The sequence below is a fragment of the Phalacrocorax carbo genome, chromosome 8 (genome assembly GCF_963921805.1).
Source record: "Phalacrocorax carbo chromosome 8, bPhaCar2.1, whole genome shotgun sequence".
NCBI lineage: Eukaryota > Metazoa > Chordata > Aves > Suliformes > Phalacrocoracidae > Phalacrocorax > Phalacrocorax carbo.
The window spans coordinates 1,335,575-1,361,693 of record NC_087520.1 but is presented as its reverse complement, the minus strand read 5'-3'; the positions used below and the strand labels follow the sequence as shown (position 1 = coordinate 1,361,693).

Genomic DNA, 26,119 nt, shown 5'->3' with positions numbered 1-26,119 from the left:
ATGACAGGGTGTGTTAGCTGTGCAATTTATTACATTTATTTGTATATAAATACAATATATATTCACACAGGTCCTCAAATAACTGCACAAATGGTAATATACCAGAACAGTGAACATTTCGTTACTTCTCCTTGCAGAGCAGGGAGAGGAAAAGCCACCTCGCCCAGGAAAGCCCCACAACAGCCCAGGGCGAGAAGTCATTGAAACTGCAGTGAAAAGGGGCTGGAGGGCTGTGCTAGCGCAGGTGGGCAGCGGGAGGGGGAGGGACGGTGTTACTGAAGCTGCAGGTTGGTAAATGATTTTGTTTTCATTGCATTTCAACACCTGGGGCTTTGAAGGGATTTTTTTTTCCCCTTGGTTCCATTTTCCCAGCGCACCACTAAAAGTTTAAGGACGAGGACATCCTCCTCCTCCTCTGAAAAGGCAGGGACAGCCTGCATCCGCAGCCGGGAGCCGCAGAGCCTGGGTGAGGCGGGTACAGGGGCTGTGGGAGAGCATCCCTTACCCCAGACACCCTGATGCGAGAGGTGTGCAAGGGCCGGCCCAGCTCCCAGGAGGGGGATCTGAGCCAGCTCGCACCCAGGGCAGAGAGCCTTCCTCCAGGTCCGCGGCTCAGCCCAGCCAGAGAGAGGGAGATAGCGGGCAGCATTTGTTTCAGCCTTATTGGAATCACAGAGATCGCATTTAACATATCAATGGATATAAAGTAAACGGGTGATTTATAAATATTTGCATCCTATAATTGTCTTTAGGAAAGATCAGCTGGGTTAAATCTCACTGGGGCCATTTTTCTGTGAGGAACAGCAGAATAGTTAACAAGTTTCATTTCCACCACTCAAGCAGCTAATGTGCAATCTCTTAGTCTGATCACACTTCTGCTTCAAAATGGCACTTCACGAGGGAGCACCTCTAATCGGACATGTTCTTTCAACACTGTGTGTGGGAAATGACTTTCCAGACTATCGGAAGGTTGCTGGGATGACTCTTACTGTTATGAGATGGTACTCCTGGGTGATAGGAAGCAAAGGATATGGCTCTTTGTGGGGAAGAGAAAGCAAACAGCTGGAAATTAATGTGGCTGCTAATCTGCGGGCTCGTTCTGGGAGCAGGGAAGGCAGCTGAACGGGTCTGGGCCAGGCCTTTTAAGGTGTTAATGGCTTTCAATCCTATAATACACGACAAAGCTACATCTTGGCTTGTGTTTAAGGGTTAATTCAGAGTTTAACGAATCCATTCCAAAGAGTTACTGAGGCCAGTCTAAGGTTGGAAGTAGTGAAAGCAGCACAACGTTGCACTGCGCTTCTCCTGGCTGTGGCGGTACGAGCCTATGAGGCTTTCCTGAAGATACAAAGAGAGTGACTTATGGGCACGATCAAATATCTAAATCTTCTGTAGCTCTTCTTTCTGCTAGGAGGTGCTTTTTCAACATTTCAACCACATTGTAGAGGACCACAAATGAAGAAAAGAAGGAAAAGACTGGGGAAAAAAGGTGCCATTAACCTTACGAACCAGTTTTGCGTTTAGCTTCCCAAGTGCAGGAGCTTCAACCCAAACGCAGACTCCTGGCCTTGGCAGAGCTTGGGTGCAAAGGCTGGGGCCTGGGCTCAGTATCAGTTCAAAACTCTTTTTTAATGTGGAATTAGTAACCTCCAGAGTTTCTCCAGCTGTGAGCGGTAGCTATTGCCGTGCCCACTGTGAATGGACCCACAGCTGCATCACCAGATCAGAAGCTCTGAAGGACTGCGATGATGGGAGAAAAAGCTGCCATGCTAGAGGGCTTTTCCTGTATTTACACTATAACCAGCACTTCTGGAAAGAGGCCATAAGCTATACAATATTTCCTAACGTGATAACGAAATAAGAGTGAAAACTCCACTCTTCAGTCAGAGAACGAACAAAAATTGTTTCTTTTCAATAAGCAATAGGGAGAAAAAGATGCTTATCCTAAGAAATGCTAACTGCCCTCACTCCTGCATGCGGACGATCACCATTTTTTAGCACCTTCATATATTCTGGGCATATTTAATTGATCCAGAACTTCACAGCTGAGGGATGAAGGCTGGTCCCAGTGAAGCCCGTTGTGGTTTAGCCTCATCTCCAGCACAGACAGTACTTCACGCTAATACTCTGCAAATCTTTGGCTCAGGCAGAGAAGTCTGTTGTTGATAGGACTGTGGAAACACAATGTGGGGTAGAAGATGAAATACCGAGGGAAGATTGGAGGATTTTAATAATGCCTATTTTTATATCTACTAGATGCCAACCATCTGAGCTAACAGAATATAATTGGAAGACTAGATTTAGTCATTTTCTTTATTATTAGGTCTTGATGTACTTCTGTCAACTCCAAAATACTCATTACATGTAATTAGGAAGAAGATTAGAGTGCTGTTAAGATGCAGAATAATGATGCAGCTCAACAAGGGCCAGTGGAAAAAACAACCCACTTAGGAAAATGTCTCAAAAGTGCTGAGCAGAAGAGGGCATTTAAAAAAAATGATAAAGATTAGAGCTGGTGCTAAATAATGAAGACGAGACTTTGAAGTGGGGAAGAGTTGATACGCAGAATCAAAGCATTTGATGAGTATACCTCCCTCTAAAATGAATCCCTCGTGTTTATTTAGATGGCTGAAGTAACATTAATAAGATAATTCCCTCAGAACCACCCTCTGTGTCTTTTTCATAAACTCCCACCCCAAATAGCATAATTAATTTCACAGTTGTATAGAAGAATAATAAGAAAAAATCCATCCTTTGGGAGGTAGGTGGTAATTTCTATCTGATGGAAATTGTGATTAGACACAGCACATAAAACTTTCTGATAATTCATTCACCAGAAATTGCCATATTATACCTATCAGAGGGCTGGTGATATGAAACTTAACAAGCTGATATTTCACTCTGATTTCCTCGAGCATGGTCCAATTTATTAAATAAAAATTCTAGATTGCTTTAATATGAAATAAGATTTTTATATTTCGCAGTAATGTATGTCAGAATGCACGCAACGGATAATGGGACAGCTAAGAGAAGTTAAGTTTTTTGCAGTGCTGAAAGGCAGGTTACGAAGAAAAAGAAGAAAATTTCTGAAAAATTCTGCAAACCAGGGGATAAAAGAGAGGAGAAAGGAGCAAGCCTGTGTCTGTAGCACCGTGCAAAGCAGCACACCACGAGGCATCACCAATATGGGAGTCTATTTCTGGTTCTGTCATCAACTCCCCACATGACACCACATGAATTATTTCAGGACGGAATTGCTTTTCCAAGAGATACGTATTAAAGAGCAAAAGAGCTGTTGGAGCGCAGTTGCCGAGTCCCGCCTCGCCCCAGCCGATGCCTGGCTGTACGCGGGGTCCCACCATCGCACGCAGCATCCCCGCACCGGGGCCGGTGGCCGCCCCCGTTGGGTGCAGCCTGCAGAGCGCGGCCCCAGCGCGGCCTCGCGGGCTCCGCGTGGGTGCTCCGTCTATTTCGTCATTCCTTCTTTCTGTTTTCTTTGCCAGTTTGGGTTATTCCGCGAGGTCCCCGGCTTTGCTCGCTCCCTCGCTGCCCCCTGGTAGAGCCGGAGCAAGGGTGGAAGGAGGAGAAAGCGTGGCTGGAGCAGCGTGTGCCGCACAGAGGTGCGGGGGATGGATCTCCCACGGGTGGGAGGAGGGTGCCCCTGCCCAGGCCTGTGCTGGGGGTGGCACCCTCACCCCGTGGGCAGGATGGTGTCCGACTCCCACCCGGGAGCTTACATTTTCAGAGGAGGGGGTGAGAGGGCTGCGGGTACCATAGACTCAAACCACCCCCAAAAAGTAAAGTGCATGTGTAAATGACTGCTAAGCCACTCAGGGCAGCTGGAGGCTTGGGAGAGAGCAGGGAGACGAGGTTTCCTCAGGAGACCTCCCTTCCAAAATGTTCCCGCACCGGGTCTGCCAGTGCAACGGGGGAAGTATCAACGCCTGGCCGAGCTTCTTCCAAGCCGGCTGCTCCCCGCCGAGCAAGCGAACAGGAAGAGCTTGGGGCAACGGGAGTCCTCTCTCCTAGCAGAAGCACAGCGTAACGGCCGAGGGACTGTAAACGTCCTTTTCTTTCCTTCCTCAAATCTGTGGAACAGCAGGCACCATCTGGTTCCCTGCCTGCAGCTGGAAAGGCAGAAACGCACGGGCCGTGCGGTGGCTGCACAGGGGGAAGCAGAGTGTGATGGTATTGATGACAGTCACCGCATCAGGCCTGAGAATGGGCCAAAATGCAGGCGATTAACCCCAAAATGGCACCGGTGGGGCAGCCGCTCCCTCGAGCCGGGGCAGGGGCGCCCGCCAGCGGTGCCCCCCGCTCCCCGAGCCCCGCCACGCAGCCAGCCAGCGCTGCCCGCGCGGAGCGCGGCGCCGTGGCCGGGGACCTCGCGGTGTTCGGGTGGTTGCTGCTGCAGCCCAATCAATCTCCTCTGCTTGTTTATAAGTATCTGTGACTCACAGACGTTTTTCCTGCTCCTTAATTGCCAGTTTCCTGAGAAACCATTGCAGCCAACCAATCGGCTGCAGAATTATGACTTAGTGACTAGATACAATTGGGAAAAATAAATACGGCATTATTGGTAAATTGAACGGCGCTTTTCTAAGTACATCACGTATTTATAAACAACACATACATCTGCAGAAACTGAGAAGCCCCTTGCCTTGCTAAAGGAGGTCTCTGAGGGTCTCATTCCGAGAGGCAGCGCCCACTCCCCTCTGCCTATCTACCCGTCTGCATGGCAAAGGATGCGCGCAGCGGGTATCTCGGTGGCCCGCGCCTGGGGAGCCGGTGCTCCCCGCCAGCCACGGCAGGGCGCGTGGTGCCGGCAGCTCGCTCGCACTGGCACTGGCACCCCTGAAACCCCAGAGGAGCCTGGAGCAGGGAGGAGGTCTGGCTGAAGGTCCCCCCGCCTGCCCAGGGTCACTGTCCTGCCGGAGGCGTCGCGTGTGCCGGCTCACCGCCTGGTTGCACAGACAGTTGGGAGGGGACGGGGGTGAAAAAAGGGGGCAGCGACAGGGTGAGAGCCGTGACGGGTGCAGCAGGAGGGATGCCGGGGGCTGCGGCTTCAGGCCAGCCACTGAATCTCCATAATTCAATCTCTGCATCCATAAAACGGGACCAGTAATGCAGGGCTCTGCCAGAACTGGGCACCAGGGCACTACCACCCTTCTGGGCACAAGACGGTGAACCTCCCGCCTCGCCCTGGCTGTGCTCACTGCTCCCCTTCCCCGCGCCCCGGGGGGCATGGGGGGCACGGCCGGGGTGCTGTGGGGCACGCTCCCGGGCACAGCAGGCAGCAAAGGGGAGCGGAGCTGCCCGTCTTGGCAGCAGCGAGCCGTCCCCCTGGCTCGGCTGCCCCGCCTGGCTCTCCCTCACTTTTCTTAATCCTGTTTTGAATCCTGTCTCTCCTAAACCGTGCTGGCTTCCTAAGAGCTCTTATGGATAGGTACAGTGATTTTAATAAACAAATCTAAATCCTTGGAGAAACCAAAATACAGTATTATTATTTTTATTTTTATTATTCAGTGTGGTTAGAAAAGTGATGCGCAAGATCCAAATAAGAGAGGGGACAATCTCTGCCTTCAGTATTAGTCACTGCTCAATTACAGCTTCATTCAGAGCCATTAATTGGTAGAAAGAAATAAGCCTGTGAAGTCACTCTAGCACAGCATGCTATTTCCTTTACTCTTAATACGTGATTATGTTTGGGAAGCTTGAAAGTCTTTTTTAGCAATCATTTGGTAAAGCCACTCTAATAGTTGTTAAAAGGCTAGGAAACACAATGTCAGTTAATTTTGGATGAGATCATAGGGAACTAGGGGAAAGGATATAAAAAATATAATGGCATAAAAGAAAATGAAAAGCTGGAGGAGTGCAGCACCTAAACAACTGCATGATACGTCCGATGATTCAGGCAGGCAGGGAAGGTAATTGGAGAGCTGTGTACCGACAAGTTTCCTCCAAAGAGCACTAGCAGCCAATGTACCCACGTCCTCGGTCCCCGCAGCTGGATGTCAGGACTGCCTGTCTGCAGACCTCAGATGGCGAGTACCTTTGGTACTTCAATTACTGAACATTACGATAGTGGGCAGCCTGAATCCTCTGCTCCTTCTTCCAGCGCTCGAACCAGACCGATGCGAAACCCTCCCATCCTCCCCCTGCTGCCGGCACAGCTGGGAAACTGAGGCAGGGTCCGCGGCGCTGGCTCGAGGCCAGGCGTGCGGGGCTAGCGGCTCTCCCCAGGGAGCATCCTTCTGACGGTGCGGGGAGCGGAGACGGGTGTTGGCGGGGACCGGCCACCCCGAGTAATGCCAGAGCCGCAGACCCCGCGAGCCTCGTGCTCGCCAGGCTAACGCCGACGCTAACGGGCTGAGGGGGAGGAGCTGGAAGTCCCTCTCTGTTTGGAGGATAGCTTTTATCAGCTGTCTAAAACTCACATTTCTGCTTCGAATGCTCTGAAAATCTGGGGTATGGAGCAGGCTTAAAGTCCTGGACTTGGAGTAATTTTGACTAGGGATCTTGGAAATAAGGAGTTCAGTTCCTTTCTTCCCCCGAACCAAATACATCATTTTTCTGCAGGATGACACTTAATCTTCGTCTTTGCCCTCAGACCTGGAGCTCAAACTGTGGTTCTGATCAAGATCAAAATAATTTCAGCTGGCCAACACTCACCGTTTGACATTCCACCTATTTCACGCAAAAGTGGAAACGGTATTTATGATTAAGATTAGCTCATGGCCATTAAGTGGTCTGGGCTGAGGATGGGTATTCGCTGTCAAAGCGGTGGCGGTGATTCACCTCAGCTGCATGTTTCCCCGGCTATATGAAGTTACTGCCACGGAGCTCTTCTGGCGAAGAGAACTGTGAATGTTCCTGAGCCGTGTTTTTGCAGAGCTGAAGAACTGACCCCAAAATGCTTTTGCAAGGACAAGAGGGGAGATCCTGCACTTGCCCTTTCTCAGACTGAGCTGCCAGAATTACTCAGTACTGGAGCAGAATCAAACAGCTGGGGGAAAATAAAAGGGAAATGAATTCTTTCTACAGTCTGCATTGGTCGAAGAATAAGGGGTTTAAAACAAATCTGTCAGCTGCAGAAAATCCAAACCAGGTACTAAGCTATATACTAAAAACTACCGCCCTGCAAAGGATTGCCGGGAGGGAGCAGCAGCCCACCCGTGCTGGATCGGCCCCCGTGGCCAACCTCTTCCAGCACCGGCTCTCCGCTGCGAGCAGCAGCAGGTGGTGGGCGCCCAGGCAGCAGCACTAAGCTTTTTCCCCAGACCTGCTCCTGTTCTCTGGCACTCAGGAGCAGGAGGAGTTGGGGAGCAGAAGCTGTTGCTGCTTTCTGAATCTGTCAGAGTCACCACGGTTAGCATGTGCTTGATGGAAAAAGGAATAATAAACCTCTTTGTGGCCCAGTCTTTCTTTCGCCTCTGTAAGTCTGTCCTCCTGGGCAGGGAGTCAGAAACAGGCACTATGAAAATGGCATCAAGGGCAGAGATGATGCTGAGATGAGGCCTGGAGAAGGACATGTCCTGCTACAGCCCCTCGGCAGTGTTACACCTTGCCCTGTTACTCTTTCAAGCAGTGTTTGTCTTGTCTTTCAGATGAAATCACCATATCGGAATGGATGGATTTTTTCACACCTCTCTTAAAAACCCTTTCTGTTTGAGTGTCTCATTTCTCACATACCAGACCATTGGCAGCGCTATTGCTGATTCCCGCGGGAGAAAGAAATCATGTCAATCGGTTATTGATCATATCATTTAGATCATTTGTGCAAGAGATTTCCAAAAGAGAGACTGTTCCCTTATTTCCCACAGCTGCATTTTTTAAAATCTCCTACCGCATTTTTCTTTCTGAATAAACCAGACCGAACTGCCTCAAGAGTTTTGCCATCTTTACTTTTACTCCGGCATAAAAATCTTTTATCTTCTATGAAGAAAAAATAGTGAAGCAGCTCAATGAAGTGCTGAGCAGACAGGCACAAACCTAAAGATGGATATACAAGTTCAAACCTTTCAAACCCAGGAAATAAATCAAGATGGCAACAGTCCCAAAACATCAGAAAACCTCAAACTTATGAAAACCAGAATACCATAAGTTAAGATATTTCTAGCTCAAATCTCTGGAAGCCATGAAATGCGTTTCATATTGCATGCAGGCGAGCGGCAGCAGCCCCTCTCCCAGAGGCTGCTGGCTGCCTCCGGCCCTGATCCCGAAGGACAGAGGTGGGACACGGGCAGACGAGCAGGGAGAAGCTGTGGGGTGGTGGTCAGGGACCTTGCCATGCCCACGTCAAACCTAAAGCTTAACTGCTGCGAGGGGCGACACTGACATCCTAAAAGGCGGAGGGGATAAGGTGGCGTTCCCAGGATAATCCTGGACCCACCATTCTTTCCATAACTCGCAAATATAGGCGGCTCCGCGTGCAATAGGTGCGTGTCGAGTCCCGGTCACGATGCCTGCCAGGTTTTACCGCACCAGCCAGGGAGGTAATCGTGGCAGTTGTGCAAAGCCAGATGTGTGAGCCTGGCTCACGGCTGTGTGCTGTACATAGCCGCGGTGCGTGGTAGAACCTCAGAACCATTAATGCTGGAAAAGACCTCTGGGATCACCAAGTCCAACCCCCAACCCAACACCCCCAGGCCTCCTGAACCATGTCCCCAAGTGCCACGGCTGCATGTCTTTTAAATACCCCCAGGGCTGGTGCCTCCCCCACCTCTCTGGGCAGCCTGTGCCAGGGCCTGCCACCCCACATCAGCTGTAGGGTCCCCTTCCAGCCACCCCGCAGCGCTGGGAGGAGCCCACGTCTCCTCCGGGGTGCGTCCCGTCCAGCGGAGCGCCTCTGCTTCCCGCTCTGCTCTGCTGCGGCAGGACGGCCCTCAGATTTCCACGTGGAATTGCGTACGGAGCTTACTCTGCACCTAAACACACACCTCTATTCCGGGAAAGTTTTGATGAAGAGGGTATTAAAACTGTCTCTTCCAATTCTGCTCAGGGAATCTCTAACCAGTGTGTCAATAAGGCCACGTAATAATAATCAGATGTTTCAACTTGGCCTAGATAAATTAGCTACGGGAGAGCAGCCAGCCTGCTTTCATTCATGAAAGTTAGATGCCATTGGTAATGAAGAATGGTGATAAAAACCAAATCTCCTCAGTTTTATCTAAATGTTAAAATTAGGAACCAAACCAAAATACATGTTCTTGGGCAAAGTCGTATTGACTTAGTTTAGGTTTGGTTACAGAGGTTGGAATAAAAGACATGCAGATATTTACTTAATATGAAACTGTATTCAGTCATGTCAGGGAAGACACCCTGGCAGTCGCATTTTCCTAACACCTCTCCCAAGGCCTCAGCACTGTGCCACGAGCTTCAGCAAGGCGGAGCGCGAGGGCCGCCTGTGCCCTTACGCCTCGACTCGCGTGCACCCTTGATTTGTCCTTTCAGGTTCTACTGCTTAAAACTACAGAATTTCTGCAGTGAGATGGAGCCAAAAATTCAGTACGAAGCAGTTTGATGTTTACAGTGAAACTGCAGTTTCTGAAACTTTGGTTGCAGAGCCGAGAATACGTGATGTTAATATTTTTTTACCTCCTTCTGATTACGACTGGTTATTCACAGACTGGAGGAATGTGCCCCTTCAGCAAGAGTCATCCTTCCTTTGTCATCATTTCTTACACAATGTATTTCCTAGCGCTCGTGTAACCTTTATTAGCACCTAGACAGAAGTAGTTAAAGGCTCACTAAGCAACAAAGCCTTGCTGAAGAACTGGGAGGAAACTGAGAAGAAGGAGTTCGGGAAACAATATTCTGAAAGACCTTGAAAAGAACCTCCACTAAAGCAAGCATAGTATTTTTCATGGATGCCTAAGCCTGTGGCCACGTAATAATGATAAGGACATATACTGGCAATCGGTTGTTCAGTAAAGGTACACCAGAATCTGTGTTAGGCTCGTTATTTGACTGCCTTCTCTACTTAGACTTAGATTAAATATAAACAAGCAAATGGAAAATGATCATCGTGAAATCCTACCCTTAGTATAAACTCACAATCAGTCACTAAAGTCATTTGAGCAGTTCAGGTGCACCAGCCACTTTGAATTGCGTTTTACATTTTCTATAGATGGGGAGAGTAAAGGGTTATATTCAGAACAGATGTTTAATGAACAGAGTAATTTCCATAGCCGTGCCGCTGTTCCGTTATTACACTAACTGCTCGCCATTGCTCAGCAGCGATTCCTTAGGCCTTTAAAAGGGGACTCCAAGCTGACTTTAAAAACCTATTTCTTTTCACACTTCTCACGTAATTTTGTATCAACCTGGCTTGTGCAGGTGGAATATGAAGTAATTTAACATTGGCCTCAAAGGACGGACAATAGCTGTCGTCGGTGATGCCACGGGCGGGCATTATAGGCTTTGCTTACGGAGCTTTTTTCATCTGACTTTTACCCAGGCTCGATGCCGGCGCTCGGTGTGTAGGCAACAACTGTAGAAAGCAGTTTTAATGTGGAAGATTTTCAATTGCCACAAAAATCCTGGTAGTGCCTCAGTTTGATTATCTTAACACAAGTAATTATTTAGTAGATGTACATTAATGTTATTTATCACTCTCTAGCTGAACCCTGAAGGACCTGACTCTGTTCTTCTGCTCCTTTGGCAAAGGGCACCCTCCCAGATTCGAGCCCCGTGTACAAACACCGCCGCGCCGTGCACGCAGAATCCGGCCCTACATTTCAAGTGTAGCTCGCAACAAAAAACTCTCTTCTGGCATTTTGAGGACTGGGGAGAGCGGCAGTTTTAAGCAATCATCCATCACATAGGGAGAACATTCAGCTGTAAATCTGAAGTAGAAACCTGAGGGCATGAAGCTGCGCAAGCATTTTGGCTGAAATCCACCATTAGGATTGTCAGAGTAAATATTAAAGAGAGTTTTGTATTCAGCTAAAATATCTGTTTACAGATTTCTTTTGCTGAAGCCGCATATTGTAAAATGAAACGGGATCTCCAAAACCATTTTTGTTCTAATAACTTTATAAACTCTGCTATACATTTTATGGAATTTGAATATATGAGTAGCTGGCCCAGAACTGCTTCTGCAGGAGATTATTGGGAGAAAACATTACCATATGTCAGTAGAATGGCAACATCCCATAGATACTCCAGAGGATCTCAGGCTCAACCCAGCTCTTGTGTTTATAATGTGGCAATATTTCCATACTTCGTAGATGGGTACCTCTGCTTATATAAACAATATTATGGCAATGATTGTCAAAGACACTTACAGGATTCCAATGAAAATAAAAGTAAATTTCGCCTTATGTATTTTCAAAAAAGCTTGCTTCTGCTAGCACGGCTCTGCTGGTGAGGGATCACAGGCCACCATCCCTCTGCCCAACACGGCTATACTGGAAAAAGTCTGTAATGTAGACCTGGCCCAAGTGTTTTCTGACTGTTTGCCTGGGTGGTCCATCCGTAAGACACCGTCACCTCTGCGGAGCTAGCCCTCCTGCAGCTCGCACGTTTTCCACGGGGGACTGCGACGACCATGATTTTAAACCATTTGGCCGCCGCTGAGCACGCTCGAGGGCTTTGCGAACACTCTTTGCCATTTGGTGTTCATCGACAGGCTTCTCAGAAGAAAGTTCTTTTCCTCCTCTGAACATCTGTGTGCTCTTCACGGCGTAATCCCACGCCCTCGTGAGCTCCCACCTACAGCAACAGGCAAAGTCCGGAGGCGGCTGGTGCCGCTGCTCCCCTGCCGTTCCGGAGTTGCTGCTCTCTGGGCTGGGGAAGCGGCACAGACCTACGTCTCCGGCAGGGACCTGCTGACACGGAGGTGAACGTGGTCCGTAAACTGCCTGATGCAAAACGCTGGGGGAGAAGTGACGGCTCGGTACCCACCGAGTACAATTTCCCTTGCACAGAGTACGCCTTTCCCTTGCTCGGCAATTTTTATGATACTTTTTGAACAAAAGCAAGCCCTGCAGCTGCATATCATTCCACATGCATTTACTGTTATAGTTTCTTGCCTTGTATAAATGGAAAAATTGATAACAAGTGGCTTAATCAAACCTTTCTCTCCTAAAGGAATGAACGAGGTGTTTTTTCCAGCTGCTCCAGTGCACACCTCCGCACGAGAGTGGCCATTTATGTTTAACAACGCACAGACAGCTGCCTTGTGGTTTGCTTTTGCCCTCAAAAAAGGCATTTGTAATGACTAAAGATTAATAGGTATGCAAGGATCACCTCAGGAAAGCACTTTGAGGAAGGCTTTGTCATGGAAGCCCTGTAATTGCACGGCTTGTGCTATGCTACATGGGAACAGAGCTAAGCGTTTATTTGAGAATAAAACATATATTTGAGGATACTGAGCACAGTCTGGACGAACAGAACAACTTTTCCTGTAAAGCAATAATTGCACAATGTCAAAAATGACGAAGCAGTAACTTGCTAATACAGTTTACAAAGATATGGAAAATGTATTTGCTAATAAAACAGGTATGGGAAAGCACTGCAAGTTGGGGGAGGATCTGATAAGAGATGGGGAGATTAGACGTCAGCTGCTCTTCCCTTGGACGCCGGGGCAACTTCAGAGGAAGGTGGACATTACAGAACACCCTTTGCCAGGTAACGGGCTGGGAACTTCGGGACAATGAGCTTGAGACTGCCGTTTCTGATCTGGCGGGCAAAAGCAAAGCCGGGCCACGGTGGAAACCAGCCGCAAGAACTCCTCGTATTGAGAGCTTTGCCCAGAAGCGCCGGTTCAGACTCTTGAGGAAGCCACGCGCGAAGGCGGCCAGCGAAGTCGTCGGGGATTCGCAAACAGTTCTTACTCCCGACAAATGTAGCACAAATTCTGAGGAGCTGCTTTATTTTGTAAGAAAACCCAACAATTTCCCATTCTGTTACTAAAGCACTTAGATTTTAATGGTTTCCGTTGGACTCATTTGAGACGATATGCCCAATTACTGTCACTAAGTAGTATCTGATCCTTTTTAATCAGGTAAAATTAGAGACTGGAAGATGTTTATGTTATTTGGTTGACCTTTCCGTGTAAATTCCAGCCGTTCCCTCAGGACAGAACAGCGGCGGCGGCCGCAGCAACTGCTCCGTTTTGTTTCCTTGGACAAACACCTTTTGTGCCCGGGCAGTGAATGGGAATGAACAGCCTCATTATTGTCATCCTGCAGCCCTGCATGGAGGCCAGACCAGAATAATCCAGGCAATTCTTGCTAAAAGCCTGCCCTTTAGCATTTTTATAAGAAGGGATTTCACTCCTGCACTGTGGTGAGGTCTAGACTAGTACATTAATTTGTGTTTTAGAAATCATTGTCTCTGAGACCGGAGCCAAACAGAAGTCAGATTTCTTGCTTTCTGTGTAGATTTAAGAGGCAGCTTTTTCTCCTACTTACTTACATGTATTACTAGGCCAAAATCCTTCACTTAAAGATCAGGCTGACTGTGTAAACCCTTCCACGGCTTTTCAACAAAGCAACAATTATGGGTGTATATTATCTAATTTATTCTTTGAGCAGGGATCTGTTCCAACCTCAACACCACCACTTTGGTACCACTGTAGTGAAGCAACAGTAAAAGCCACGTAACTAAAATTAGCCAGAATTTACTCTCCTTTTCTACCACGGGGGAAGGTCAGGTCCTCAATTCTAGGCATTCTGGGTTTTTTGCAAGTATTTGTAAAGCAGCGTATGATGCTTGCCTAGTTTTGACATGGATTGTTGATATAAGTTGTGGTTTTTTAGGGGAGAGGAAATTACAAAACTCAGACCATTAAACCCTTGCTCCTCTGAAATTTCAGAATCATCTCTTGGCAAGAGATGTGTTCAAACAACGTGTAGATGTGGCGCTTCAGGGCATGGTTCAGGAGGCCTGGGGGTGTTGGGTTGGGGGTTGGACTTGATGATCCCAGAGGTCTTTTCCAACCTTAATGGTTCTGGGATTCTAAGAAACAATTTTTATGCCTTGCATTACTTTTTAGTGACAGAAATCCCAGAGAACGGTATCCAACCACTGTAGACAAGCATTGATATAGGAGCATCAATCTTACATGCTATCTCTGTGCCTGGCAATCCTCCTGACCTAACATTAAAGATATTCAGAACGTGAGAGGCGAACAACTTCAGAAGTACAGTTTACGAAACTGTTATGATCAAAGCATTCAACTTCTCACCTCACAGAGCACTGAAAAACGCTAATTAATAGGCCTCGTGTAGTATCCGGGATTTACAAATGATAACAAGGATCCCCTGTAATTCAGAGATTAGCAAGACGAAACACTGAGTGGCCGAGGAAGGGCAGCTGGAGCTGCTCTCTGCTGCACCTTTTAAAACGATTAGTCACCTCCCGTCACAGCGGTGCGGCACGCTTATTGCGGGCGCGGAGCAGCAGCCTGCTATGATGTTTGGTTAAACGCACGTGCGATTTCATCACCAACTGAACAATCACACTGATTTCCCGTAACGCTGTAATTTGCTCTGCTAACGTGAGCAAAACAAAAGCCGCGTCCCTGCGTTACGAAGCGCGAATCCCTAAGGGGAAAAGCCGTCTCGTTGGGTGCAGACTTCAGGTGTCACGAAGCAATCCATCATGTGTCATGTGGCAGCCCGTCGCCACCGGGATCCAAAGTGGTCAGTGGGAGAGAGGGGCAGGAGCTTTGGGAAAGCCGCACGGAGGGAAGGCTGAAGCAGGAGAGGGGCAGACTGCTGCGTGGCCGACACGGGGGGAGCGGGGAGGGCTGCAACCGAAAGGGCAAAGGCAGGTGAACAGTTCGGCGTGAATATTTGTGTTGGTTTTTAAAAAAAAAAAAAACCTGACGTGTGTTTCCTCTGAGTCTGAGGTGATGAATTGTTCCTCTGGCCTGAAGCGTTTCATCCTCCAGCTCCTGTGTTGTGGGTAACCATAGAGAATACACAGCTCGCGATTTCCCACTGGTAGCTGTTTCTAATAACAGCTGTGCTAACGTTACGGCACAGGCGTTAGGTGCCTGTCACACCAAAGGGCTGTTAAATACCAGACGGAGAAGTGGCAGTTTGCTTTATTTTTGCTGCTTCTGTTCAATCAGATGGATTTGGAGCAAATTAAAAATCTGGAAAAACATGTCCCTCTGTGTGTGTGTGTGTATGTGAGATGCAGAGAGAGGAAAAAAAAGGAGTCAGAGAAAAAAGAAACCTACTCCCCTTTCTCTGTGAGAATATAAAACTGTGGTTTTTCTATTTCTTTTTCTCCGGGTCCATCCAGCGGGCTCGCTGCCCGGGCTACAAACCGCGCCCAGAGAGTTTGCTCCCACACATCCCCCCAGGGTTCACGTTTGTCCCAACACATCCAGGTTTTGAAGCAGCAGAAGCGTGCTGACCTTCCCTAGCACCACTTTAGATCAGACAGAAAGATATCAGAAAGAGAAATCTATTTTGTCAACGCTTTCCACTCTCACCTGCCAATTGTAGCTGGGTTTAGAAATTGAGAGGTTATTCAACAACTCCTCGTTTCGCTCCCCGAACAGCGGTGGTGTTCTCTCCTGTGAGTCCTCATCAGAGTACGGTTTCAAATAGACAGTGTCACTTTCTAAGGGATGATAAAACGCTCCTTGGTGTGTTTTCCCACCCCATAGCCGACGATTCCAGCAAAAGAAAAAAAAACAAAGAAAATTGCTATCAAAACTCTCAGACAATAACTGTCCCGCTGTTGGGCAGCCTCTCCCTGCACCTGCGTCTGAGGACAAGCCTTCCTTAGCAACTCAATATTTTATCTTGCTAATCTCTGAATTACAGGGGATCCTTGTTATCATTTGTAAATCCCGGATACTACACAAGGCCTATTAATTAGCGTTTTTCAGTGCTCTGTAAGGTGAGAAGGGCAGTAGAAGAGGGAGCAAAGCCAAAGCAAACAAGCCCACGGGGAGCTTGCGGGCCGCACGCGTGATCCCAGGCATGTGCCTGGGAAGGCAGAAGACAGAAATGGGTCTGAAAAGGTCCTTTAACTGGCTGTCAGGTAGGAGTTAAAGACAAAGCTGTGCTTTTTGGTATTTAGCAAGGGACCGGTACCAGAGAAAGACTCGCCGAGGGTGTGTTGATAGCGGCAGGGGCCGCCCCTGCCCTGCCGACCCTCTGCACCTTCACGGAGCCGCCAGCTTGGAGAGACCTTGAGGTGTCCTGCAGCCACGAGCATCGCTTTGCGGGAGCAAAGCCAGCGAGCCACGGGCGAGCCTGCGTCCGTAACAACTAATGCAAGAGCTTCTGCAAACATCTTGTGGCTTTTCAATCAGTTTTTAAAATAGCTGGCACGAACCAAAAAAAAATCAACCAACCAACCAACCAACCAAAAACTGCTGACTAAACAGTGCAGCCTTTTCTGCACATGTGTGAACCTGTACTAAATATGAACAAATGGTTTAATTTGTACCAGACCAACAGCATTAGCCCGTGCCTCAGCCGTCTGTCTCCTCATTAGAGCTACTTCATCAGTACCCAGCGTGTAACAGAGCCGGTATTTTTACACCGCTCCGGTGGCACGACCCTATGTTCTTTACCTTGTTTCAACTTGTTATTTACCTTGGACCCAACTCCAGATCTTTGAAGCTGCTGCTTTCACCTAAGCAGCGTTAATCTCATCTGGAGTTCCCTGCACTTAGCCTCAGCCCACAAGCGCGACGCGGCGTTTGAGCGAGCGCTGCGGCGCCGCTGGTGAGGATATCCTTCCTGCAGCGCCACAGGAAAGGGCTGTTCCCGCAGCGAGCAGCGGCCTCTGCACATGCTGCACAGCCAACGACACGCTCAGAGCCCAGCCTGCATTTCAAGGACAGCCACTGCTGCGCTGGCTTACTTTTTTTTGTTTGTTTGTTTGGTTGGTTGTATTATTATTTTTTTAAGCAAACTTGCAAACACGTCAGGGCTTCAGGACGGTCGCTGTTGAACGGCACGCGGCCGCACTTGGAAGGCTCCAGCAAGGTTTGCCTTTTCTGATTTGAGAAGGAGGCCCCTCGAACCATTAGCAATATCAATCACTTTATAATTTGCAAGCAGCCCAGCTCTCCCTAGGGCACGTGTACGGAGCGAGTCTGTGGACAGGCCCGACAGCCCCCCAGGCTGTGTTCTTCAGCCCCTCTGAAGTCGCTGCTTGCCTTCAGTCACTTTTCCATCACAAGGAACTCACAGTATATGCCTTTGCTTTATGTGTTTTCAATTAAACACAGTCAAATCTTCCATGGGTTATTTCCGCTGGCAGCCCCTGTGACTGTCCCGGATTCCTCCCTGCACACTTCAGTACTGACAGAGATAACAACTCATTTTTCACTTGAGCAAAGAGTCTAAGTACACTTTATATGGTGCAGTTTATCCTCAACTAAGCATAAAGTAAAAGAACGACCAGAGAAAATGATGAACAGCCAGCAGCGTTTTAATTTGGCTTCCAAGCAGGCACAAGAACCATCCAAAAACCAGCTCCTTTTCAACATTCCCTTTACCCAAGATGAGAGAGAAGCTGTTTTACCTGGACAGTGCTGCCTGCTATTTCCCTCACGGTGGTGCAGAAGCGGATCTTTGGTTAGGTGTCTTTCGATCACCCAAATGGAGACATTAAATAAGGTAAAGATTTCTGTTCCTTGGAGCTGTCACTGAGAGAAATGTAATGGCTCTGGAAATAAGGAACAAGTGAATTGCTCCATTTCTTGCAGGAGATTAAATATACGCTATCCAAAAATAGCTGATGTACATACTTTTCTCTGGAAAATGGAGACAACTTCCAAAATCAAAGGTGTCAGCCAGGGATAGAATTGATGCTGCAGAGGCAGCACAGCCAGTCAATGGAGCTGTGAGCAATTTTCATAGCAAAACCCTGGCAAAACGTATCCAATTTTGGATATGATCACAAACCCAAACCTCGCTCAGGCTCACGAAGCTTTCAGCCAAGCTAAGCGCCGTATAGGAGGGAATTTCAGCGGGATGCTGCCTAGCTGTGGAGTTCAGTGCCCAGTAGGTGGGGAAGAAACAGCTCAGCACTTTTCCAAGGCTCCCCTCCGGTCCCCTGCAAGCACCCCGCCGGGGAGCCGTGGCCACGTCTGCGCGGAGCGGGCGAGGCGAGCAGGCCTTTTGCTAAGCCTTAACGCGGGGGTTATGGGCAGAAAGATGCGCGTTTGCTGAGCGTGGCAGAAAGTGGCAGATACCTCTGGCACAGAGAAAATTAAGTCGTTCAGGAGATACATTTACAGTTGCAGGGGATGGCAACTATTTTCAAACAGCTTGGTGATTAGTTGCCGTTTTGCAGGTGTGTCTTCAGTCTGCAAGGAGCAGCCATGGACGTCTCGAAGGGCGGCCGGTGGCCCAGACGCTGCAGGTAAGGAAGGACTTTGACCAAGCCCCTGAGCAAGGTGGTCTCACTGGAGCAGGAGGATGGACGAGGGACCTCTGGAGGTCCCTCCCAACCTAAATTATTCCATGATCCTGCAGGGTGTCATTCCTTCCCTCAGCGCTAATGAGATGTACATGAGGAGAGAAAACTGCACATTAATACTTTCTTTGTCCCTGTTGCTCATTTCTCACCTAAAGCTACAGTTTTTAGTGGTCACACAATCATTTCCACAGCTGCTAGCTGAGATGTCATACACACAGAGCATTCCAGGGGGGAAATATACAGCAGTGAAATACCGGGACCGAGAAACACATTAAAAGTATGAATCAGTAGAAGCTGTTTCAATCGACCTTACATCTGGTTTCATCATTTCTTTCACCATATCTGAGTGCCTTTAGCTATTCTGTGATGCCAAAGTCCTAGCACATCCATCTCACGAGAGGCGAGCCACTGACACGTCGTCAGCTTCTAGGTCGTTCCTTGCTCTTTTCCTTGGGAGCCTTTTATCTTGAGAAGCGGGGAAAGGGAGACAAATTTCGGGGTGGAGTCTAAGAGCAAGTAATGGGAGAAAAGTTTAACATGTTTAAGTTTTCTGCAGCTGGAAAGATAAGGAGTAGCTGAAGCTAAATTCTGAAAAGCCTTTAATGCACAGCTGCAGAGTTTCATACACCAATAACCTCCATGCTTTCCCACGGCCAGAAGCAGAATGCTACCTTAGTGACCCAACCGCAGACCTCCTCTACTTGTATTCCCAGGCTGAAGGCAAACTGACCTTCAGAAGAAACAGCCGTATCTTTCTGGTGTCCTTAAGAGATGTTTATAGCGAGTAAGCCATAGAGAGGAGGGAGCGGGCAACGTGCCTGATGCCCCCAAACCTCAGCTCCCCGCGTGCCTCCGCCGCCTGTGCAAGGATGCAGATCTTCGCGGAGCAGGTGGTGAAGAGTCACTCGTGCACAAATAATGAGGCTGAAATAATGGAAGATGGTGATTCTTTAGCTTTCTCAAAGGCTGGACCCGCAAAGGCTCTGAAGCTGGGAGGGCGGAGCGCTTAAGTGCTTAGCTCCAGCTGATTTGGGCAGAAGTACTGTATGAAAGGTCTGAATTAGAAATGGAGAGAGTTGCTCCCTCATCAGCTCAGGTCCTTCCCTACATAGATTCCCCCTGCTTAACCTGGGCTGTGAAGTGAGAGGAGCAAATGGGGGTGAATGCAGCTGGACAACCACGGGACTTCGTGGGGACTGAGCATTTTTGAAAGTCTGGTCTCGTAAGTGCCAAGCATATTTGGCACTGGTCCTCCTGCTCCCTGAGGCTAACTGGGGGCGGCAATTACTTACTGGACGTAGCCATTCACTAAAGCACGTGAGCAAAGGGTTTTGCACGTGAAATATTACTAATGCTTCAGGTGTTTCGCAGAGTCCCAGGACGGAGCCAGCTCTGGGCTGGGAAACGAGCTTTGCTGCTCTCACATGATCTTGGCTACAAGTTCACGAGCATCAAAGAGCGATCTACCCTCGATTCAGTGAGCTTATAGAGGGGTGGACTTAAATGTTTTTAAAGTTACATGGTTATAACCTTTATAACTCTTCCCTCATTTCTTGGCCTGGCCTAGGTCAATGGATTTCATTTTCTGAAAAGTATCCTCGCCTGGAAAAGCTGCTGCGAAATAAAACCCAGAGTGGTTTGATTTGGCAAAAGCTCATCAGGCAAGTTTTTTACATCCTAAAGCCAAAATCAGTTGTGTGGTTTGCATAAATATTCTATTTTAATTCCAACCTGCAAAGTCACGGGGATTTGGAAAGTAACTCAAGCTTTGGCCCACCTCTATCAGGAAATATTAACTGGTGTGTATCTGTTATTAGTATTGCAGGCTTCACTGGTTAGTGTCTCGGGCTCGCAAAGCCTTCACCGAGCAGAACCACCCTGTGCCACCAAAAGGCCGCCTCCCGGCCCGCCAGACGCTCGCCAAGAGCAAACCCCTTTTCCACAGCCACGCGACCCCCTTTAAGCAAATCACGCCCAAAATTCTCCCACTCCCACACGTACACCGACGCCAGCTTCGGCTCGTCACCACGTACGGCTTCTGTTCCTCACACCTGGAATCCGTCCGTCGCCGCCAGCCCTGCCGTCAGAGAGGAGACGCTGCTAATGGCAACGCTGTGCCAGCGGGCGACTCTCCAGAAGAGCTGCCCGGTGTCTTGGACAACCCGGAGTCCTGTTTCTGCAAGAGACGGTGTTTGGGCAGCGTCGGGCCATTGACGGAACTTGTGATGGGGGCTGTAAGCGGTCGTCCCCGCTGTCAGGGTAAAACTATTTTGCTTCTGAACAGTAATATTTAAACTTGAACGGGCCAAAAGAAAATGTCTGAAAGGAACGATAAATGTGTTTAAGAGAAAGCACGCAATATTTGTTCTGATTTGGGGTTATCTGGCTATTCTGACTAGTCAGAATGCCTGTGCGTATGAATTGTAGGTGTGAAAAGCAGTTAGTTTCCGTTTGCTCTCTCTCTGCTGTCCATCACTGCAGCAAGAGAAACAGGAAGCAATCTGTACTTCTTACAACATCTTCTTTTGGATGCATCTTCATGCATTTTAATACACAAGGCTGAAATACTGATTCTGAACATACAAAGTTGCACACACGTGTATTCGTTGAGTTTGGAGAAGCAAATGTAAAGGATGACTAATATGGTTGCTTTGTTAAATTAGAAAATGAGCAAATTACAAATTTCATCAAGGTTTTAAAGGTCAAAGATACCATCAGCATTCTGCATCAGTTTTGCTGTTAGTTCACTCATGTATTTAATAAAACAGCCCTCAAGACAACATTTCAAGGTAGTGCATGATCTTCGCCTGCACAATGAGTCATTTTCTGAATGCTCAGCTCTTCCTTTAAGCTCAGTTGAATAATATTTGCTTAAAACGCTTTCTGTTCTAATTCTTATTTGTGGAAATAAAAGGCTTGGCTCAGCCTTGCTCTGCAAGGTGGCTGCAGCTCTGCTCCTTTCAGTACGATCGCCTAGGTTTTGGCATCAGTGGAGAAATGGCAACTCACAGGAGCTGTTAGCGATGCAACAAACCTACTAAGGAACAGGAGGAGAAGGAAAAAATATTTAAGCGTTTAGGGAGGTGGAGCTACATCCTCAAGAGGTCTAGACCTTAGCATGTGACATAAATTACAGAGTGTGCTCAACTATTTGCACGTTCAGTTGAAATTTAGTAAAAAATTCCCTTAGAAAAGAGGGGAAGGAACATTTGGTAATACTGAACTGTCTAAACTTTTCTCTTTTTTTTCAGAATTTCTTGGAAATTGTGCAAAACAAGAAAAGAAGAAATCATCCAGTCCATTCCCTTGCTCCGAGTCAAGATCAATTATAGCTAAATCATACTTGATAATAGCTGCCAAACTTATTCTTAAAGACTTCCCATGATGGAGTTTCCTTAAGCTCTCCTGGCAACCTGCAGCAGTGCCTCACTATTTTAATCATTAGCTAGGTTTTCCTGATGTCTAGCCTAAATTGCCCTCACTGAAATAGGATGTTTCATCAGATCTGCTTTCCTGAATAGAGGGCTTGATTATATTAAAAGGGATCTGTATACACAAATTAAATATTTCATTTTTAAAAAACCATTCCATTAGGAAAAAATTTCACAGATGCTCGATGCAAAAACCAAAGGAACTGCGTGACTGATGCCAGTGCTCATCTAAGAAATGAGAGAGCCCAGTGAGTCAAACCGCTGTTTTGCTTACAATTAACACATGAAAGAAATCAGTTTCACATTCTGGAATATCCTGTAGCTTATTAGGTTACTGTTTGGACAGACGGGTTTATAACCTGGCCTCAAAAAGGGGGCCTGGGGTAAGAGAGCAAAGTAAATTGAAATTAGTTCTCCAAACCGAGGGAGTGTGAATTGAGCAAGGCCAGCCCTTTATCTGGGAGAAATACCTGGCAGCTGAGCTTTCCCTACTTGCTCCAGAAGACCTATTTAGGGCTAAGAACAAGGAGGAAATCTCTGCCCCAGCAAAGAGCCGTAACTCCAGCAGGGCGGAGATGGCGCCAACCCCAGACCTGGCTCTCCCCCAGCTAATTTTAGAGGATGGCAAGGGGATGCGTGTGGTAGCAAGAATGCAAATAGGTAAGGCACGTATAGCTTTGGGATTAAAAACAGCAGAACTAAGCAAGGAAATCAAACAGTGCTTGATATCTGCTCATCGGAACGTGGACGGCTTCACGCGCGGGGAGGTGTCCTGGTGGAAGAGCAACGGCGTGGGGCAGGGGAGAGCCTGGGCGCTGGGGCAGGGACCGACTCGCTGCACGGCCACGGGCGTTCAGGCACGGCACTGCAGTACTCGCCCCCCAGATCTCCACTTAACTCAGCGGCGCTGCCTGGGTACGGCTTTGCTGCTATTTTTTCGCTCTGATCTACCCATCTCCATCCTAAAATGAGCCTACGTTAGCGCGGCAGGGCGCGAGCGGGAGCGCGCAGAGGGTGCAGAGCGCGGTGAGCTGCACAAGGCGCCGTGAAACGGCGGTCGGCCGCCCTCCAGCCAGCGGAGCTGGGCCAGCCTGCAGCCAGCGCAAACAAGATCAGAATCGGGACCACGTTACTTATTTACCAGCTACAACAGCTGGGCGGCGCAGGGGAAGGCGGAGGGGGTTTGGGGGGAGTCGGTTTTGTTTGACTGGTTTTGTTTGTTTCTTTGCTTTTTTAATATACTGGTTTAGTCCAATTCCCCGAGCAGTTGAAGCAAGCCATATAAATACTACTCTAAGCAAGCATTTGAACAAATGATAAATTTAATGATTTAAATACCATTTAGCGATTCTCAGCCTGCCCCCTTCTTTAGCGCCTCGTAAGAGACAATTGCTCTCAGATTCCTTGAAATGAATAGAAGCTGCTTTTGTACTTTAAAACTAGTCTAGGGGAAGAAAATTGCAAGAACATTTTCAGGTTAATGAGTATGAGTTACAAAATTCAAGACGAACATGACATTAATCGCTAAATCAATGCGACTCAGAGCACAGTTTCACCCTGCAAGTCTCTTCCTCTAGTTATTGTGACAGAGCGCAAGATTAGCAGCAAAAAAGCGTTTGTCAAATAAATTACATTTTAAAAAGAGAAAGTGGATTTCATCAAATCGCGCAACAATTATTACGTTACCGGTCCCAGTGACAAACACTTGGGGAAAATTATGAGGGATCTGGAGATAGCTTGGGAAATATCTTGCTTTATTTCTAACGGATGCCGCCCGCGTGTCTGTGCTGTTGTTTACGGCAGGTCACTTGCTGTGGAGCCAGCGCAGAAGGAATCACGCGGAAACTGGCCGAGAGGACACGGAGCACCCAACGCAGCAGGTGACATGCTACCCGGGGTGAGAAGGGCTTCTTGGCCTCGGGCACGCTGACATATCCGCCTGGCAGTGGTGAGATGTGGTAGAGACACCACTAACGAGCTGGTGAAGACCTGCCGGAGGCGGGCGAGTGAACCCTGCGGTGCCACGCTTGCCACCCCAGGGAGCTGGAAGAGCTGCGCCCACAGGGGTTTACGGGGATGCCAAGCACAGATGCCGTAGCGTTTGCCCAGGCTCCCGTTTGGAATCACCACAAACCCTTTGACAAATAAATTATATATTTTTCCCCATTGCTGAAAAAGCCATTTCAGCATCACTCCCTACGGGCACTCTGGGGGTTCCAGGGTGGAGGGGGGTGCGGGTGCCAGCATCTCTCGGCGCAGCGGGGGACCACCGAGCATCACCTCCTGCTTCGGCACAGCGCGCGGTGCCTCAGACCCTGCGCCTCTGCAGCGCTTTCAGGTACGGTGGGGTCAATACACAGCGCATCTTTTATCCCTCCAGAGCTCCTGGCAGGAGCGAGCAGAGAGCTGCGAGGGAAAACCACCTTCCCTGCAGAGCTCCAGGCTCTCCAGCCCCCAGATACCGGGCTGCGTATTCTGGAGTGCCACCTACTGGCACCTTCCCCGGCACCAGTTTAAATTCGCACACGCACACCGGCACCTGCCCCCGCCCGCAGGGCGATGAGGTGGCATCTCAGCAGCACAGCCTCCAACAAGGTCTAAGCGCACGAAAGAGCAAGTGGCCAAACGGCCCCGAGGGCGCCGCGGCCCCAGCGCCCCCTCCCCACGCAGCCCCGGCTCCTCCGCTGCGGGACGGGGGGCGCGGGCCCGAGGTGTTGCTGCGGGACGGGCCGTGCCTCCGGCACAGCCTGGATGGGACTAGGAGGAAGCGGGAGAAGGAAAGAGATTCTCTGTAGACAGCTTAAAAAGACTCACCGCAATCTTTAGCTCTGTACCCCTTATTTTTACAGATGCTTTAATAGCAGCAATATATTTAAGGGCATTTAACATGCAAAAACCGTCATTACTGCTCAGGGTTGTTATCATCTTATCAAGAAAAACAAGTAGCAATATTGAACTCTGAGCAGGCAGCTGCCTACAAATTCACATCTCTGAGTGCCTGGGATCCTCCTGCCTGCTACGTGAAAAAGCCACACATCGCCTTTCAAAGCTGGAGCTGAGATTTGATGAATTCCAAAGGAAGGCAAAGCAAGCCTGCAGACCAGCTAAAACCCCAGGAAAATGCAGGTTGAGGCATTAAGTACTAATCCTCTTTGGGATGCAACAAGCTCTACCCAGCCACCTTCCAGCTGCGCGGGTTTCACTCGGCAACGTCCACGCAGCTCTTCGCCCTTCTCTAACAGCCCCCCAAACACTGCCAAGGATTGCCTAACTTTCGCCTCTTCCCCGGTGGGATGGGGAACCGGAGCAGCCCTGCCCTCGCCACCAGCCGGCTCTTGCCGGGAAGGAGAAGGTGCAGCGGCTCCTTGCTCGGGGATGTTCAGTGGGACGCTCGGTGCACCGCAGAAATGCTTCCGTTTGCCCCAACTCAGTCACAGTTTCAACAACAGAAATGCTCCTAGAGAAGGGGTGGTACGGTTTCGTGGTAGAGCCCATCGGAGCTACTGCCCGGAGGCATCGCCTCCTCCTCGGTCCCCTCCACTACGCCTCAGCCCTGCAGTGCAGTGCCTGAAGGAACATCTCCCTGCCCACTGGTACGTGCTTGCTACAGCATTCAGCCAGTCAGAAACCCTACCCCATATTAAGAGGGGCCAATTTTAAATATAAAGTGAAGCATACTTTGTTCTTAGGGGAAAAGCTGAACACAAAAATGAGCCCTCTCTCATCCTCCAAAGCGAGGGTCAGAATTTTTAAGTCCCGAAAAAGGAATTACAGGCAATCTGTGTGCTTAGGGCCACCTTCTGCCACGTTCAAACCCAAGACAGCAAAAGCATCGCATCTCATTGCCCCTTTGCAGGGGTTAGAAATAAAAAGCCAAACCCAACCAACCTAGAGGGGCCCAGCATCCCCAAAGCCATTAGGGAGTTAGGTTATTGCTTCTTAAAAGCTGAGCATGGCACTTAAAGGCAAATAGGAAATTCTTCTAGGGGATAGGACCGTAGCCTAACTTCTTCTAGCTGCTAAGCATACAGTTGACTTTTCCAAGGACTCTGTATTTTGAAAATATCATTCAAAAAGAGGTATTTTTCATGAGTATTTTTTGCATCCTCCCCTCTATCGGGCAAATGTTTTTCTCAGGCGCTTTTACTACTAGAGAAGTGTCTAATACTGGAGAAAACTCAGTTTTGTACTTTCAAATGCAAATATTAACACAAGCAGTCTGGCTTATATTTCTTCTTTTGGCAACGCAGCGTGAGTTTTTTTTCACCTACAAGCATAGC

At 48.6% G+C, this 26,119-nt stretch overlaps 1 long non-coding RNA gene across 2 annotated transcripts; it reads right to left on the bottom strand.

Annotated features, from left to right (window-relative positions):
- Nucleotides 1–17,399: 17,399 nt before the first annotated feature.
- Nucleotides 17,400–22,307, bottom strand: LOC135314634 (uncharacterized). 2 transcript variants are annotated; one of them, XR_010374127.1, is made up of 2 exons: nt 20,410–22,307; nt 17,400–19,463 (listed from the first exon to the last, which is right to left on the bottom strand). It is a non-coding gene; the product is annotated as an uncharacterized LOC135314634 (long non-coding RNA). The 2 variants fall into 2 exon arrangements; XR_010374126.1 differs by having other exon boundaries at nt 17,400–19,332.
- Nucleotides 22,308–26,119: the final 3,812 nt, after the last annotated feature.